The sequence below is a fragment of the Saccostrea echinata genome, unplaced genomic scaffold, assembly GCF_033153115.1.
Source record: "Saccostrea echinata isolate AGI-Se365-2 ecotype Australia unplaced genomic scaffold, CSIRO_AGI_Sech_v1 ptg000004l, whole genome shotgun sequence".
Lineage (NCBI taxonomy): Eukaryota > Metazoa > Mollusca > Bivalvia > Ostreida > Ostreidae > Saccostrea > Saccostrea echinata.
In genome coordinates this window covers 10,785,240-10,805,216 of record NW_026889753.1, presented here as the reverse complement: position 1 = coordinate 10,805,216, position 19,977 = coordinate 10,785,240, and the positions used below count along the sequence as shown (strand labels likewise).

At 34.2% G+C, this 19,977-nt stretch overlaps 1 long non-coding RNA gene across 1 annotated transcript; it reads left to right on the top strand.

Annotated features, from left to right (window-relative positions):
• Positions 1-11,246: 11,246 nt before the first annotated feature.
• LOC133179482 (uncharacterized) lies at positions 11,247-19,790 on the top strand. The gene is made up of 3 exons (XR_009720131.1): positions 11,247-11,597; positions 14,942-15,126; positions 19,289-19,790. It is a non-coding gene; the product is annotated as an uncharacterized LOC133179482 (long non-coding RNA).
• The last annotated feature ends 187 nt before the right edge of the window (positions 19,791-19,977 follow it).

The following is a 19,977-nucleotide window of genomic DNA, read 5'->3' as shown; positions in this document are numbered from 1 at the left end:
GGAACTTTCCTAAGATAAGATACTTTCGAAAACCGGTGTAAGAAGTGAGATGCGTCCTAAGTATATCTTAGGATGATTCTTAGTCCTAAGATAGCTTCGTAAACCGGTTTCTACATATAGAACCTTCAAATCTTTTAGAATAAGAAAACTGACCACAAAACTAACAATTTTCCACTCAAAAGAGGTATATACAGACTATAACATTTAACATTATACAAATCCATCTTCATTTAAAATGCTGATTTGAATTTAGAAATATAAAAAAAGTCATACTTAATTATTACTAGCACAAAATTAACATACTTTGAATATTGATGATCTGAATAAAAAAATATATCAAAGAAAATTATTAGCGATACAAGAAAAAACATATAGGAAGCCTCTAGTTCAGTTCCAGATAACTATTAATATATTCTGTTTTTCTCTCATCAGCAAGTGATTCAGTTGATGTTTTGGAAACTGTAATGAAAAATTAGAATTAAAATTATCCACTCAAAAAAAGAAATATTCTGGTAAAACGAAATATTTATTTGATATATCAGTAGTAAATCTTTATTATATTACCTCTTCCGCGAGGAATCTCGTACCCATTGTCTTCGATTTCAAATTGAGTGATCTCCCCTTTCGGCCTAGATGATAATTTTAAACAAACAAAACAACTTCAATTTAATTCTAACGTTTTGCCCTCTCTAATTACCATGTTATTTATACTGAACCACTGTTACTGAGACGAGATTTGATTTTGAATTTAATGTATTTCTTCTTATCAAGTCATAAAAAGATACAGAAAAGCTTTTTGTGTGTAAAGTGAATTTCTTTTGCTTTTTATATTAATATTTCTTCACTTAGAGCAGTTTGTTAGTTTAAAAGCCATTTTTGATTTGACGTGCTTTGAATAATAATAAATTAATTGCAATATATATCGTTAACGATTCTGTTATATTCCATCGCCATCGAAAGCAAGTTTTATATCTTGCCTAGATGGCCGAGCGCTCTAACGCGCTAATTCTGCAATGCTTAGGAGACAGGTTCCGTAAGTCGAGAGTTCAATCCCGCATTTGGGCTGAAGATATATATAATAAAAGGAAAAGAACGCAGGGTAAGTTTTTGGAAAGAACTAATGTTACCCTTTCGAACGTATTTTCCAGTAATTTTACTAAAATTTAAACTAATATTTATTCAACAAGTATCCGAAATTTCTTCCGATTTTGACTGGATATTCATGAGTTATTGAAACTCATATGACGATACCCCCAACACTGAAAATTAAAAAAATCTCAGTATCTCCTATGCCTCCCTCGCATCTGTCACAGCCTTGATTCTCTTCTGCATGTAGAGCATCAGTGCATTTATCTTTCGCATAAAGATATTGTTCAACTTTTCGAAAAGGCATAGCTTAGTTGGTCGAAAATAGCTGGGACTTTTCGACGACGTCATATCCTACCGTCCACTTAGTCCCACAGAAGTTCGACTGGAGAAAAATATGGACTTTAGGGAACCCAGTCGAGTGGCCATTGGTTATTGTGATTATTTGTAACAAGATGCCCAAGGACCACATCGCTCACCTGAGCACTTTGGCTTGAAAAAAAGCAGAAACCAATTCAGCATTGAAAAGTTTTAAATATAAAAGTGAGGGGGGTGGGGTGGGGTTATGATTTGAACAAATTTGAATCTACATGCACTTCCTAAGGATGCTTTTGAATAAATATGATACATAATGGCTTTACTGATCTTAGATGAAAATTATTATCGATATATCCTTTATATTCTTTTGTATAACTATGATCCCCTGTTATGGCCCCTCTGTTCCCCTGGGAGGTCATGATTTGAACAAATTTAAATCTACATCACCTGAGGATGCCTTTATATCATTATGACCAATATGGCTTTGCTGTTCTTATGAAGAATTTTAAAAGATTTTTTCCTATGTATTCCAATGTAAAAAAATTTTATCACCCATTGTGGCCCCACCCCAAGGGGTCATGATTTGAACAAATTTGAATCTACACTACCTTGGGATGATTCTATATAACATATATCTAATAATGGCTTTGCTGTTCTTGAGAAGAAGGTTTTTTCCTATGTAACAAATTTGAATCTACACTACCTGGGGATGATATCATATAACATGTATCTAATAATGGCTTTACTGTTCTTCAGAGGAAGATTTTTTCCTATGTATTTCTATGTAAAATTTTGATCCCCCATCGTGGCCCAATCCTAGCCCCAGGGGTCATAATTTGACCAAACTTGAATCTAAACTACCTGAGGATGCTTCCATATAAATATGATCAATCTCAGCTTTGCTGTTCTCAAAGGACGATTTTTAAAGATTTTTTCCCAATGTATTCCTATGTAAAGTTTTGATCGCCTATTTTGGCCCAACTCTACCCTCCGGGTTTATGATTTGAACATACTTGAATCTACACTACCTGATGATGCTTCCACATAAATATGACCAATCATGCCTTTAAAGTTTGCTGTTCTTGAGATGATTTTTAAAGATTTTCACTATGTATTCCTATGTAAAACTTTGATCGCCCATTGTGGCCCCACCCTACCCCCGGTGGTCATGATTTGAACAAACTTTAATCTACCCTACCTGAGAATGCTTCAATATAAATATGACCAATCATGGCTTTGCTGTTCTTGAGAAGAAGATTTTTTTTAAAATTCTTATGTATTCCTATGTAAACCTTGATCCCACATCGTGGCCCCACCCTACCCCGGGGGTCATGATTAGAACAAAATCTGCACTACCTCACAATGATTCCACTTAAGTTTCATGTTTTCAAGCACAGTGGTTCTTGAGAAGAAGATTTTTAAAGATTTTCACTATGTACTATGTAAAACTTTGATCGCCCATTGTGGCCCCACCCTACCCCTGGGGGTCTTGATTTAAACAAACTTTAATCTACACTACCTGAGAATGCTTCAATATAAATATGACCAATCATGGCTTTGCTGTTCTTGAGAAGAAGATTTTTTTAAAAAAAATTCTTATATATTCCTATGTAAACCTTGATCCCACATTGTGGCCCCACCCTATCCCGGGGGTCATGATTAGAACAAAATCTGCACTACCTCACAATGATTCCAAGTTTCATGTTTTCAAGCACAGTGGTTCTTGAGAAGAAGATTTTTAAATGATGCAATTAATTTTTCACAAAATCATAATTATCTCCCCTTGGAAGGAGGTGTGGCCCTTCATTTTGATAAACTTGAATCCCCTTTACCCAAGGATACTTTCTGGCAAGTTTGATTGAAATTGGTCCGGTGGTTCTTGAGAAGAAGATGAAATGTGAAAAGTTTACGACAACGGACAAATTTCGATCAGAAAAGCTCACTTGAGCCTTCCGCTCAGGTGAGCTAAAAAAGTTTTGTCAAACTCTGGCTACACTGAGCCGGGGGATAACATGCTGAAAACTTAGGCATATGACGTCCACGTGTGCGAGTTAGAGGAGCACCGACGATTAAACAGGTGAAAGAAGAAATAGCCCCATATTGACGTGGCGTCTCTTTACGTGTTTACGCCTTACTACTTTAATTTCCCTACGTTACCTATGCTGTCTTTTTACTACTTTGCCTACGTGACGTCATATATATTACGGTTGAGTACTTCTGAACTCCGCTTTAAGTGCAAAGTGATCAAGATACCCCTGTGACCAGTTTTCATAATTTTCGGTCATGTAGTCAAAATTTTTTCACACGTTATGTTACCCTGCGTTTCCTTTTCATTTCAGTATATATATATATATAGAGAGAGAGAGAGAGCACCCGCGTTTACCAACTTATGGGGAACTCACACCTGAAAAAGGACCTTTCTTATGGGGAAAGTTGAGAATTGTGGGGAAATCTCTCGTTCCCCACAAATATGGTCATGGGTATTTTTGGATTCTACGTAGTCTACTGATAAAATTTAATCGATTTGTTTTCATTTTCGAAAAAATCCCCATAAGTCGGTAAAATTAACCAACATTCTGTGTTCTCACTGCACCGTAAAACGAATGTCTGGGGATGCTGGGAAATGTTCATTCGGAATGCAGCGGGGTTTAAACTGGTCCCCATAACATCGTTAACAAGGAGCGGAAAACCAACTTATTGCGGGTAATGGCGGCTCCGAGGTGACAGTCATGTGGTAAGTAGTTAGATTTTTTATTATTGATTAGACTTACAACAACCTGCATAGCTTTAGACACGTAAATCATGCGTGAAGTAATGCATATAGTAGTACATGTAGTTCGTAGTAGAAAAGTAACATTTAAAACCATGTAGTGTAACGTGAAACTTTGGCCCACTTCAGACAGTGTCAGAGTCGTCGATTTTATTTTATAATGGTAACTGTTAATCCTGTTAAAAAAAAAAAATAAGAATTTATATTCAATACTTTACCCCCGGGATCTGATAGGCGTTGGAAGGTTGTTCCTTTTTTTTTTTTGCAAATCATATGCCCATGTAGAAATATGTTTGATGGTGCGACCGTTAGCAGGTCCAGCACAATCAGTACATTTAGCTACGTAGCTAAAATTACCAACCGTAGCTTTATTTACCTACCTCAGGTAGCTTTATTCAGCTATTTCGAGGAAACTTTTCACAATTTTGCTCTTTATTTTAAAAAGACAAAAAACGGCAAGTAAATTTCTACTAATGTTCATTCTAGGTATTATTTAAAAAGCAATCTAAAGCAGAGATAGCTTTCACATTGCTGCGTTTGAACACTTTTAAGAAAAATATGTATTTCCATTGTTTGAGTAACTGTGCACCACCTTGTGTGCGATGAGGTGTGGATAAGTATGATTACTTCACATTGTGCTCATGTTAACCAAAACTGGTTTTCTTTGTTATTTCACTCAAGAAGTAACTGTTAGGTCACAAATTAACTGTTGTTTATAGCCCCAAAACTTTTAGAACTTTGATTGCAATTGCGCAGAAAAAGACACATCTCCATACTTGCCAACCTCCAACATGTAAAAATCTGGTCATGACCAGATTTGGAAAGTAAAAAATCTGGTCATATAACGCGTAATGACATTCATGACACATTTACCATGATTAAATTAAATATATATGCATATATAAGCATTTCTGTATTGAGAATTATTTTATTAAAATGTGGCTTTAACTGAGAATGACAAAAATTTTTATATATATTGATTAAATTTACATGTTAGAAGAGCATTTAAGTAGTAGTTACCGTATAAGTTTTTATTGGTTTTCTCCAGATACCCTATAGAGAGGTTAAAAGGTCACGAGAAGGCGCAGCCTTCGAGTGACCTTTTAACCTCTCTATAGGGTATCTAGAGAAAACCAATAAAAAACTTATACGGTAAGTCACATGTACCATAGCACTCTCAGATTTCCTAATACGGCAGAGAGATGATGCATAAGTTGCAAATAAATTTCCTAATATGGTTTGTCACCTGACATAATTATAATTTCACGCGCTATACACTGTGCATATATATTATATTTTATTGCACATTTTGTGCACTTGCAATCAAAAAGCGAAAATAGACAAACACAGCGCAATGAGCATGGATCTGGATTTTCTTGAACTTCCGCAAAATTTTGAATGGGACATTTTCTATCGATGATCAAGCTCTCTCACAGATAGGCCAGTTGATAGAGGACGAAGTAAACGTGTTTGATGGTATTGGGGATTTATCTCTTACTCAAACGGATTTTAATTTGACCCAGGAGCCGGTTACACCTGAAAATGTTATACAGCAGTTGGACCATTCTGACAATCGATTTGGAAAGTTTAACGATGACGACGATATGGAAAAGCCTTCTAAAGTCTACCGAGAATAAATTAAAGATTTTGAATAAAATTTAATTGATTTTGTATGCAATTTAAGACATGCACCGCCTATAGGTTATGAAGGCTCCGCCCATGGGTTCTGGTGTAGATAACCCATAGTTAAAACAATATAGAAAACATGGCGGCCTATGGTACATGGTTTCATTATTCAGTATATTGACCTGAATTAAGTGTGCATATTTTTTAAAGGAAAGTCTTTTCAGAATGTGCATTGCTGATTTGAAGTACATGGAAAGTTAAAATGCTAAATTTGAAAGTATTCCAATTTTGATTTTGAAGTTATTTTTCCTCAAATTAATTTAATTAACAAGTGCTATTAAATTTACAGTTATGTGTACACTATCTTCAAACACTTTATTTTATCTAATGAAAGTTGTTTTCCAAGATTCCTTGATATGTACATAAATATCGTTTCTCTTTTACTTGGTTCAATTTGTTCCTGCTGGCCCTGATAATGACCTCGTTCTATCGGAAGCCATTTTAAATTGACTTCAAACTTTGGTTTTTCAAAACAACTCTCAGGTAATTGTTTAAACCTGCACTGATAATTCACTGGTACACGGCCTACTGAACATAGCCATCGGCATTGTTTACGTACTATGTCCAATCTTGGGTTGTAACTGGAAGTTAAAAGTGCAACCTAATTTATGAACCAAATCTGGAAATCAGGAGATTTTCAGGTTGTTCGGCAAAAATCGGGTGAAAAGCATGACCCGCCGTGTCATAAAAAATTATCGGGTTAAGGGTCGAAAAATCGGGTGTAACCCGACGAAATCGGGTGAGTTGGCACATTTCCAAGAGTCCGAACGACCCGCAACTTTCACTTCAAAGTGCCAAGTGCATGGCAAAGGAACAGTTGCTACTCATTTTTTATCTACTTACGTCAGTCGTGGCTGAGATTTGAACTCACGACCTCTCGATCACGGAGCATACACTCAACCGACTGAGCTACCTTGAACAGTCTAAAGCTAAGAGAAAATAAGCCTTTGGGAATTTTATTTCAAGAGATGACATACATTTCCTATTATAGAATTTTTGCTGTCTAATAATTATATTCTGGATGAAAGAATACCCAATTGAAAGATATTATTAATCACATATTACTTGAGATTCTGCCCAGAATATAACCTATAAAATCTAATTATTATCCAGATTCAATAAAAGGTGGTGCAATTGATATGATATATTCCATGAAAAGATATAAGTTTACCAGTACTAGTATTCAGGTGTGGAAAAAAAAATATTAGTCGATTGATAAATCTGTCTTTAATTTACTTGCTCTACCATGTCTACCAGTTGCAAAGTGTAGCAAGCTAAGTGGTAGAGCTTGTCGAAGCCACAAGCAGTTGGGGCATGGACCTCCTCCCCCCTTTTCCATTTTTTTTTTGATAAATCTGGGTTGACATCTTTTTCATATTTTTGTATTCTAATATGTTATTGATAAATGGAACTCTTTTGTCTCAGTAAGCTGTTTTTAAATATCTTGTTTTCTACTGATACATAAAAAGAAAGAAAAAATTTAATATTCACTTTTATTTACAGATTGTGCCCTCCATAACTTACATGTATCCAAGTTTATAAAATTTTCTTAGCTCTTGAAGAATGAAGATCCCTGTTTTCTATTTGTTGTTGGGAGTTTGTTGTTACTAATTTATAAAGGAAAAAAAGTTATCGGGAAACAGAGCAAAAAAAGTATTGATTTCTCAGAAAAAGGTGGGGGGCAGCCCCCTTGCCCCCTTCCACTCACATCATGTGTTTATGTACAAATGTATAACTTGTACAAATAAGAACAAAATTTGATTATCAAGTTCAGTAAAATATACTCGAATGTATCATTCAAATTACTCTTTTGACATGTTCCCTTAAGTGTAAAGTCTGCAGTTCAAAGTCTGCATGTTGTCAGGTGTCTGAGATTCCGAAAATGTTCAAGAGTGGGAAAGGGCGCTATACCTCTTTGCATACTTCATAAAACAAGCGCCTATGAAAAGCACTACAGTAAAGCACAAACATGTTTAATGAATTGACGCTTACAATCCCAGTGACTTTAAATATATTATAAACTTAAAACATATATGTAAAATAAATTATAACAAAGCATACTCATCTGTTTCTTACACTTCGATCAATATACATGTAAGCATGCTTCACTTTAGTTATAAATTTGCATCTAAAGAAGGTATTTCCCCTTCAGAACAAGTTATAAAAAAGCTTAAAGTCAGCGTGATGATAAATCACTTATGGAACAATGATAAATAATTAAGGATTTAAGATATTTATTTTTTTTTTATATACATGTGTTAGTATGGTAGTGTATGATACACAGCTTCTTTAATACTGGCTTGGGCTAGTGGGTTAAACTTGTACCTCGATCAATTGCAAGGACTAACCTAGGGGGCGACTGAGGCGAAATAGTTGCTTTTGAGCTCCAAACTTCGCCTGATTTCTGCTTTTTCCTAGCCATAGTGCTCAGGTGAGCGATGTGGCCCCTGGGCCTCTTGTTTTTAAAAAGTTTAATAATGATCAATGTGTGCCACGCGCGTCAAGAAGTCTCCCTAAAATTTAAAACTTCTCCCTTATACATTTCTCTGAGGGAGAAGTGAAGTCTCCCTAAATTTTGGGTCTAGGTTGGTCCCTGAATTGATAGAACACTGGACTGACATGCCAGAGATGGGTTCAAATTCAGTCATTCAAAGACACAAAATTATGTCTCTAGACTAGTAGTGTTATAATCTTATATATAAATATTGCTTTTTTAAAGGGTAGAGGTGGGATGATATACTGATAAACCAATACATACCAATATTTTCTGCTAAGATACGGTTTATAATATATGCATTGAAATATCAGTACGAAACGATACATGAACAACCTATCAAAAAATTGAAAATGGCCGCTTTTACCAAGTGAAGAGATGATATTGGTATTGTAAACACTCTTTACAACTAATAAGTCATAAATAAGAGGGAAAACATTTTCACTCTTGAGCATCCTCGGAAGATGGTTAGGTACTGTACATAGAAAAGTTCAGTTTGTAAAGCATCAGAAAGTATCGTTTCCACAACAGTTAATATTATTAGTTAGTGTCCATCTGCACTAACAGCCAGTAACAAAGCATGGATTCTCAAATTTCATTAAAAAGAATTTGAAATTTTGAAACAAATTGGAAATTACCCTTACTGGAGAAATTGGGAAAATCAGCCGGGGTCTGGGGGCCACTGTCACTGGACAAGCCCTGCTGGGGGGCCCAATTTCAGCATTTTAATGACCAGTTAGAGTGCATAAAATAGCAAAGTAAACCATTTTTCACATAGTCTGAAAATTTTTATAAAAGAAAAAAAAATATTTGTGCTTTTCATTATTGTAAGGGGAATTTTGTACTCATCAAAAGGGGAAAATGGGATATTAAGGGAAATTTTCTCTTGAGGACAAATAAGTCCGAATATCGGTAGTAAATATGCCCTAGAATATTGTTTTGTAAATTTTTAGTCAACGAAATTGATGAACTTCAAGTATCAGTTTCAAAGCACATTTGATTTGCTTTGTTTATTGTTTAACGTCCTTCTGGAGAATTTTTCACTCATATGGAGACGCCACCACTTGCCGGTGGAGAGCTGCAAATTTTGACCTATGCTTGGCACTCGTTGCCATTGAGCAGTGAGGGATCTTTTTCGTGCCAGCACCTACTGCGACACGGGACCTTGGTTTATACGGTCTCATCTGAAGGACCAGTTTCCACGTCCCACAGTGGGATTCGAACCTGCAAAGTAAGGATCAACTCCTTACTCCGCAACTCTAGAGCAAACGCTCTAACCACTGTGCCACATGGGCGACCACATTTGGTTTGATATAGAGTGATATAGAATCTTGATTTATTGTCAAGTAGACAAATATTGAAATAAAATACTAAATTTTTGTGTCACCTGCAGAGCAGAGCGGCACTAAGAGATCACTTTACCAGGTGTCTGTCTGTCCGTCTGTCACACCCTATATCTCAAGATCTGTAAGAGGTATGGATTTGATATTTTGCACATATATTGCTTGGCACTATGGCTTTTGTAAATTACCATGGTTACCGACCTCTTGACCTTTGACTTACTTTTCAAAATAGTTCATAGGGCCGATTTACAGCATATTTTTGACATTTAAAAGGTATTTCTATTGCCATTTAGCATGTGCACTGTTTGTTGTAACACAATGTGAAAAATACTGGCATTACAATCCACTTGACCTTGACCTTTGACCTACTTTACAAAAAATACCATGGGAGTTTAGGTTAACTTATGACTTTTGAAATTGAGAGACAGGATTTTGATATTTAGCATTTATACATGTTTATGAGCTCATGATACTGTAATTTGAATCTGTATGATATTCAGTTACCACATAAACTTATATTTTAATAAAATACTATGCAAATACATCGGGACAAGGTATTCCACAATGGATCATGTTAAGACTGACAATTGCTGTAAAGATAGACTGAAATCTCTGTTGGAGGATTATTGGAAACACATTTAGCTCATGATAAGTACTTTGAAACTGTATGAAATTCAGTTAACTCACATGTAAATACAATGAAAATACATTGGGATCAGTATTCCACAATGGATTGTGTAGAGTGACAATTGCAGTAAGGACAGGCTGAAATCTGTTTTTGAGGATTAATTGTTGGAAATATGTATTAATAAAATGATAAAAAGATATTTCTAATAATTTCAATTAAATTATTCATTTGAGGCCAGGGTTAAAGAACCATATATTCTTTGATTGTCAGATTCTATCGGAGTCTTATACTATCTGTGGGTGCAGTTTTTCTTTGCAGGGAAATGCATGAACTATCATGCTAAAAGAAAATAAAAAACTGACCAATTTTAGATTTTTTTTTCACCTTTAAGGAAGCTACAGAGTAGGCGACACATGTTCCTTTAAACGCTCTAGTTTTAATTTTATAGTTTTCATATATATTTATCATAATATCGAGATATTTATCATATCATGTTATATGTATTGAGATACGTATTGTATCACAAGATCTACCTGTTTTGTCCCACCCCTTTAAAAATGTTTGCTTTTGATGAACTTTATTGCTTTGACGATGATCATTCATCTTTTTTGTACTGTTTTCGCTTTTCACGTTTTTTAAAAAAATACATGACGTACTGGTATAATTTAAAGATTGTGACCCCTTGAACTTTTGAGATTTAAACCTTTTCTAAAAAAAAATTTGAAATATTGTTCATGTCAATAACAAATAAAGTTGCAGACTGGTGCAAATTTAAGTATCATGTACACCATGTACACAACAGGTCTTCCCGGTTCTTCTTTTCTTCTTCAATGAGTACCTGTATTATTCAATCCCAGATGTTGGACTTGATCTCGCCCCTCCAGAAAAAGCAAAATGTCTTTTAAACTATCTAAGTTGATGCAAAGATTACAAATTATATTTTATTTCTTAAGTGTGTCGAGACAGGGTTAGTTGTATTGAGAGCTCTGACAAATTATATTTGCTATTCGGGTCAAAAATCGGTGTTGAGTGATGTAGCTCATAGACTTTTCTTGTAATCATGGGTAAAAATATACACATATACTAATGAAAAACTATTATTGCAGATTTTGGAGTTTTCACAACAAGAGCAAACTTAAGGCAACTTTCTTCTTGAAAATGTTGGAGACTGAGATGCAGATGTTAACAGACAACTCTGCATGGAATTGGAGGATAAGAGTATATAACTGAATGCATTCTGTCTGGATTTCTGTATGGTGACAGAAGGCTTTGGTAAGTCAAGATAACTGTAAAAGATCATAAGTAAACAATTATCATTTTGAAATCTATGCTTCCATTACCATAAAAAATATTCACTGACCTCATTTGCTGACCTCATGGTTATTCAGTCTTTGAAATGTACTTTTTTGTTTTCAATTGATCTTACTTGAAAGGAAACTCAAATTTATTTTGTGCTAATTTTAGCCCTTTTTTTTCAAATGAAACCCTAAGTCACTCAGATAAACTATTTGCTATCTGCTTTTGTCCATCCTTCTTTAACATTTGAATATTTTTAGCTTCTTCTCTGGAACCGATGAACCAATTTCAACCAATTTTAGCAAAGAATATCTAGTATGATGAAGGGGAACAAAAATTGTGAATTTCATTATCTCTGCCACCCCCTCCCTTTGGGCCTGAGGGATGGGGCTAAACCCATTAAAACTATTGCAATCTTTAAAAAATCTTCTTCTTTTTTTATTCCTGGAAATCAAGCAGTTGAATTGCTGCCATGGTTGAATAAGCATTAAGCCCTCTATCAAAATTTTGAAATTCATTGCCCCAAGGTCAGGGGTTCTGGTGTAAGGGTGGCACTCCATTGATTAAATATGGTGAAAATGCATTATTTCTTTCAAAAATATTCTTCTCTGCTCCTGGATATGAAGCAGACAGACTAAGTACAAAGTTATGATGAGCACCTCTTCCAAAATTATTAATTTCATGACCCTTGGATAGAGGGTTCTAGTGTTAGGATGGGGCTTTAATGATAATTACATGTATAGTTAAAATGCATTAATTCTTTTGAAAATCTTCTTCTCTGTCTCTGATTATTAAGGGAAAAAAACTAAGAGCAGGTTATAATGAGCAAGGGTGCTTCTTCAAAAATTGTGAATTTCATAGCCCCCAGGATGAGAGGTTGGAGGGTGTGGTCTATGGATAATACAGGTATAGATTTCTTTGAAAATTTCTTTTCTGCTCCTGAGCATTGAAAACAATACTAAGTTCATGGTTATGATGAATAAAGTCGCCTTTTCCATAATTTTGAATTTTATTCCCCAAGGGGTCAGTAGTTTTGGTGTTAGGGCAGGGCCCTATTGGTTATATAGTGAAAATGCATTATTTCTCTGAAAATCTTCCTTCTTTGATCATGTGCATCAGGTTACCAATCTTACTACATAGTTATGATGAGTAAGAGTGCCTCTTTTAAAATTGTGAATATCATGGCCACTTGTTCTGGTGCTAAGGCATGGTTCTATTGAATATACACTGAAAATGCATTAATTTTTTGAAAATCTTTCTTGCTTCTGGGTATAAAGCAGATAAAATGAGCCCATGGTTATATTAATCAAGGGTACCTCTTCCAGATTTGTGAAATTTGGGTCAGCAGCTCTTATGTCTGAAGATGGGGTGGTCTATTGAATTTGTATTGTGAAAATTCTTTAATATTTTTGAAAATCTTTTCTTCTCCTGGGTATTAAATAGACAGACTATAAAATGGCAAAGTGCCTCTTCCTGAGTTCCAAAATTATGAATTTCATGGCCCCAGGGTCAGGTTTTTTTTCTTTCTCTTGCCCTTAGATTTAGTTTTGCTCAAATCATGACCCCTGGGGGCTGGGTAGGGCAGGACCACAATGGGAAATCAAAGTTTTACAGAGGAATATATTGCAAAAGATCTTTAAACATCTTCTCCTTGAGAACAGCAAAACCATGAGTAGTCATATTCATATGGGAGCATCCTCAGGTAGCACAGATTTAAGTTTGTTCAAATTGTGAAACCCTGAGGTAACAGTTGAGTGGGGCCACAATTTTGGATCAAAGATTTACGTAGAAAAACATAGGAAAAACCTACAAATAAAAATGAGCTGTTCAAGAAAATAAAGCCTTGGTTAGTCATATTCATATGGTTGCATCTTCAGGTAGATTCAAGTTTGTTTTTTTTTTCAATCATGATCCCTTGGGGTATAGAAATGGCATAAAAAACCTATGCAGAGTGTTTAAATGCCTTTACACCGGACCGGAATATCTGATGTCTCAGTGTCCGGTTTTGAGCTTAACTATTTCGACGCAGTCATTTCAATGTTTTTTTTTTTTATTAGTAAAAACTGTCGTACAATTCCAAATACGTAATTAAATGTCATTAAAACTGCATGGACTCTACAGAATTATGTGGGAGCGATCCCTGGTAAAAGAAAAGCTGTTAGGCCTACTCAAGAGGTTTTTTGGTCTGACAAAATTTGGTTCAGTCCTTTGTATTCATTGCATTAATTAAAAATTACACAGGACTGAATGTCCAGTGTGGTCCAAAAAACTTTCGCATAGACTGACTTATAAGTTCTGAACAGTTTTATGCAAGAAAAAATAAAAATTTGCAATAAAATTCTAATTTAAATCTAGTTAAGGAAAACTCTCTATGCAGCATATCAAACATGTTCAATGTGCATTGATTTAGAGGACTTAAGTATGAATATTATTTAGTTTCAGTACATTTATATTATGATTGATTCTTGAAATTTTAGATTTGGTAGATATTTATTGAAAAAAAATAATTTTTATCTTTTATGTAAATCTATAGTAAAATAATGCATTGCTCCAAAAGCCAGTAGTGATAAATATTCCTCACAAGTCAAAAGTGATAAATATTCCCCACAAGTCAACAATGATAATAAATATTCCCCACAAGCCAACAATGATAAATATTCCCCACATGTCAACAACGATAAATAGTGATAAATATTCCCCATAAGTCAACAGTGATAGATATTCCCCACAAGTCAACAGTGATAAAAAGTGAAAAATATTCCCCACAAGTCAGCAGCACAGATACTTATGGATAGGACCCCCCCCCCCCCCTCCCTTAGGACTTGGACTTTTTTTCAGAAATTATATTTATTACACTTATTTATCATGTGTACCATTGGAATAAATCTGTAGAACCCTAGAATAATCATTCCACACAAAAAATACCCCACTATACATTATAAGAGAGAAAGGTATGCCTCTTTCTGTTTACATTGTTCCCCCTGCTGGTCTTTCTGGGTTTGAAAACATTTATTGGATGTATGGTGGTCGAAAGTGTTAAAGTAGCCCCCCCCCCCCCCCATTTTTTTTGGAGTTATTAAATTGTATGTTACAAAGCAAGCAAAGATGCAGTATTATTGGAGCTAGATTAGGTCACATTATGAGGTCACAATTTTTCATGGGGATAAAAAAGTTTCTGAAGAACAGCAGAGCTTAAATGACTCAAGTGAGCACTGTTGTACATTTGACATCTTTTAGAGCATCTTTATATTTAAGATTAGACTTAAGTTTATAGGAAGCTATTGATCTTAGGTTGAGTTGACTTCTTTTTCTATTTGAAGATAATCAAGACAATCAAGAGTTGGAGTGGCTAAGAATCAGATGGAGACCAAATGTCAGTTCACATGGAATACCAGGGTTTGCAAAGGAGGACATTGGAACTGGCTTAAGTATTCAAATTTCTGATGGCAGTTGATGACAGAAGATGTCATACTTAGGGAAACATTAGATTAAATTACTTTGAATGGTAAGACTTGGTTATTATACCCTGTAAAGTTCAGTATATAAACAAGATATACTGTAAACCAACTTTGACTTGCCTGCAAGAAAGATCTGCAATTTTCACAACCTTCATTACTTCTCATTACAAACCAATCATAAGTTGTGACAGTGTATTATGGTAGAATGTTTCCTTCACTGCAAAAATTAATGCTTACTGTTGCAGATGGATTTCAAGGTAAAGAATCCTGAATAAAAATTGTCGGGAATAATAGTTGGTTTACAGAATACATGATTGTGCAGTTGAACATAGGTATTTTGAACACTGATATCTCGAATACAGTGGATATGTGTGTAATTTTTAAGTCCCAATCACTTATTATATTTAATAAGTATTTAACCCTTAACATCTTGAATCCTCCTGATATCTCCAAGTTTTTCCACAGTTCCAATGATAGTTCGAGATAACAGGGTTTGAGTATCAGGGTTTGACATTTATTTTAACAAGTACTAGACATGTCAGGCTACCTTCCTTAATTTTTACTAACCATAAAATCACTTGCCCTGACCAAACTTCTTTTAATTGCTTATTTTAATTGGTAACTTTTGAAACTATCTCTTATGCGTGTCAAGAATCTGACAGCCATTTTGAGTCTGGTTCATTAATTGGGACATGAAAATTATGAGCCTTGAAGACATTCAACAAACTTTACTAAAATTATTATCCTAAATATTATTAAATACAGAAAGTGTTATTTGGTAAGTATTTATACCATATCAATATGTTTCAGCCCAGACTTGTCTACTACAGCAAAAAAAAAAATACAGTGCTACCTCGGTATATTGCCCTCCATCATATTGCCACCCTCGCTTATTGCCAGGAATTCTTGAAGAACAGATTTCCCCCTATATTAATACACCCGTTATAATGCCACCCCTGCTTATTGCCATCTGCCACTGGTTTTGGGAAACAAAAGGTCAAATTATGTAAGAAAAAATCCTTGGTAACAATGCCAATTATCTAGCGTGTGTCGGTAATTTGGACACCACACCCGTGCTTTGACAGTGGTTGCGGTGAAGCGACTTGCTGGACTAGGAATTCAGCTAGATTAAAGATAATTGTTGCATAAAACTCAAAATTAGCAATGTCTTTGGAGTGTGTTTATAAGATAGAAGAATTATTTCATCACAGTAATGGAAACGTAAAGCGAAAGAAAGCGTACAAATTTAGATTACAAAAAAAAGGATTGATCAACATTCGACCTATTTGATTGTATATCGCCAATTATTGCTTATCATGGATAATGCACAAAACCATAATAAATGCAAAAAATCATTTGCGTCCCCTTAGATTAAGAAGCCATTCAATCAATCAAAAAAGGAAACCCCATATCTTTTTTTAGACTACTTTAATTCCGCACATGAAAATATTAGGGGTATCATTAGCCTATCGTGGATAATGCACAAAACCATAATAAATGCAAAAATTCATTTGCGTCCCCTTAGATTAAGAAGCCATTCAATCAATCAAAAAAGGAAACCCCATATCTTTTTTTAGACTACTATAATTCCGCACATGAAAATATTAGGGGTATCGTTAGCCTATCATGGATAATGCACAAAACAATAATAAATGCAAAAATTCATTTGCGTCCCCTTAGATTAAGAAGCCATTCTATCAATCAAAAAGGAAACCCCATATCTTTTTTTAGACTACAGTAACTATAATTCCGCACTTGAAAATATTAGGGATATCGTTAGCCCTGAAATTTCCTTTATTTGTCGGGCATATATTGGTTTGATTGATAAATATCAAAACAGAATCGGAAGAGAAGTACACAGGTATTAGCAAACATGAGCATACATGTCTAATTTAACGGGTTGATGTGTTCTGACATGTGACTTACCATTTGTCAGTCATGATGCTTTACCAACTGACCATTTTAACCGATTCAGAAATTCTTGAGAGGGTGAAATAATCTACTTTTGATTCAGATGACATTAATGATAATTCTCAAAAACTTTTTTTTATACCAAGAGGCTATAACGGCCACTGACATCTTTGTCATCGGGTTATTAAATTCTTATTCAACATGTGCATGACGAAAGGAAATTGATGTGTTCAATATTCTGATATATTTATTGCTTTTCATTCAAAATATTGTAAACAAAAAGAAAAAAAAATAATAATGACTTTTTTTTCAAAAGAAATGAGAGCTGCCCTTATATCATGTGACATAAATAGATTGTAACGGAAATAAATTACGTAATCTACATGTATTTATTTTGTTTTGATTACCCATTGAATTGTAATTTATGGCAGAATATGTTATATTGCCACCCTCGCTTTAATGCCAAAATCTGTCTTGGACAAAAGTTGGCAATATACTGAGGTAGCACTGTATTATAAAAATTTTTTATGGCTAAATATAACAATTGTGTTATGAAGGGAATTTCAACTTAAAGAGCAATGGTTGTGTTTACATTTGTACAAATAAGATATTTTTTTTTTACAATTTTGAATATAATTTATTCAAAAGACTGAAATGGAATTAACAGTTATCAACCTGACCAAAAGGTCTAGTTCACATACATTGCACACAACCATACCATTCATTTAACCAAGTTGGTCTGATGTGCCTTAGTGTTAAACCCTGACTGTATTATTTATAGATGGCAAAGTTCTTCATATCAGATTACTAGTTAGCCATTTTTGGGAGACCTGTATCAGTACTATAAAGACATTTATAGATAGGTCTATAAATACAATGCATCAGAATACATTTTTATGACATGAATATGGTCAGGACATATAGAGTTTGTCATGTCCGTCTTCCGTCCTTCTGACCTTCCATTATGCTTTGCATTTAGCACAGTTTAAAGCTCAGTTTCAAAGAAACTATGATAGGATCTTTTTATCAAACTTCATTTGCTGATACATTTGGAGGAGAATTATTCAACTGCATCAACATTTCATGATCATGACCTTTCCTTTGACCTTGACTTACTTTTCTTAAATTAGTGTTTAGCTCAGTTTTAAAGAAACTCAAGATATTTTTTATCAAACTTCATATGCTGATACATAATGAAGTAAGCTATTGAACTGCATCAACCATTTTTTACTTTGACCTTGCCAATTGCCAAAAAATTGCCAATGACCTGCTTGGAAACATTGATATTTTTTGTTAATTCAGATTTTTCTGCCCCCGCCATAAAATGGCCAGGGGAATATAGTGTTACTCTGTTCTGTCATTCCATCATTATTCACTTCCTGTTCATTATCTCTGCAACAGTTGGACACATTCAACTCAAATTTGACATATGGATATGTCATTTGAAAATGCAGGTCAAAGTCGAATTTGGTTATGGTTCGATGATTTTTGACAGAGTTGTTTGTCTTGAACTTAGAAAAAAATAAGAAATGTTCAGTTTCCACTCTCTTACTTTTGTAGGGATGTATGTATAAGGTTGAAATTGCATGTGCAGGTATTTTTACCAAAAAATACAGGTCAAGTTCAAATTTGGTCATGGTCCAATGATTTTTGACAGAGTTATCTCTCTTGAATTTAGAAAAAAAATAAGAAATTTTCAGTTTCTGCTCTCTAACTTTTGTAGGGATGTATGTATAAGGATGAAATTTTTTTTTACCAGAAAATACATGTCAAGTTTGAATTTAGTTATGTCCCCTGAACTTAGAAAAAAAATCTTTTGTGCAAACAAATTTAAAACTGAATTTGGCATTTGAAACTTATTTAACTGCCTGCAGAGTCATTTGTGGCATTCGACACATCTAGTTCATACAATACATACAATTCAGGACATTTCAAGAAATGTTAAAAATATGACATTTAAGGGGGGGGGGATTTATGTAGCTCTTTTCATGTTGCATTACTAATATACCCTCGGCTGGGCTTTCATGTCCTATGGACATCTTTCTTGTCTTTTCATTCTGTGAGATTTCTAATATTTAAGTTTTTAATATGCTTATCATTTGAATGCCTTCCAAGTTCATGATTTTGTAGTTGGTATTTCACAAATACTCTGTGCCATTTGACAAACTTAGAATACTGTCAAATGCATTTTACATCTCAGGGGGTGAGGGTGTGCAATTACAAAAATTGGCAACTAGTATTTTTTGTTGATATTTCCTACATTGCTTTAAATGCTCATGACAGATGCTTTCTTTTCAGATATAAAAACATCAAACGACAGGGGAAAAAAGAGGACTGCCTATTTCCGATATATCGATCTCTTCACATAGCAACACCCAAAGCACTACCATCGAAAAATTAAAATCAATATTTAGGAAGAAAAAATGAAGACATTGATCATAAAGAAAAGAAGTAGGAAAAGTTTTGAATATTATGTCAAGTTGTCAACAACACCACAGATCTGGAAATGGATTTTCTTGCCTCATAATTTATATTAAGTGCATGTTCATGCATGACTTTTGATATAACTGTGTTCTCTGTATCACAATTCTTCCATTATGTATACATGTAGAGCAAGGGCAATGTTGCAGCCATCACATCTTGTGTAACACAGCAAAACAACTTTTTATTGTTTGGATTTTAAATGCTTATGATTATACTTAAAATCGCAAGAAAAAGGACTGTACCTGTGTAAAGTACAATGCAGCAATATACAAAAAAGATTGTCAAACAATATTTTTGTCTTTGTCATTTGTGTCATACTGGTATACACTTATGTTTTGGAGCATGAGAAATCAAAAAAAAAAATAAATAAATAAATAAATGAAAATAAATAAATAAAATATTTCTTGATTTAAAGATGAAGAAAGTATTGGGAAGTCTTGGAAATAGTGTTTGAAAGGTATATATTAACTATGTTGTGTATAAATCTGTACTTTTGTTAAATC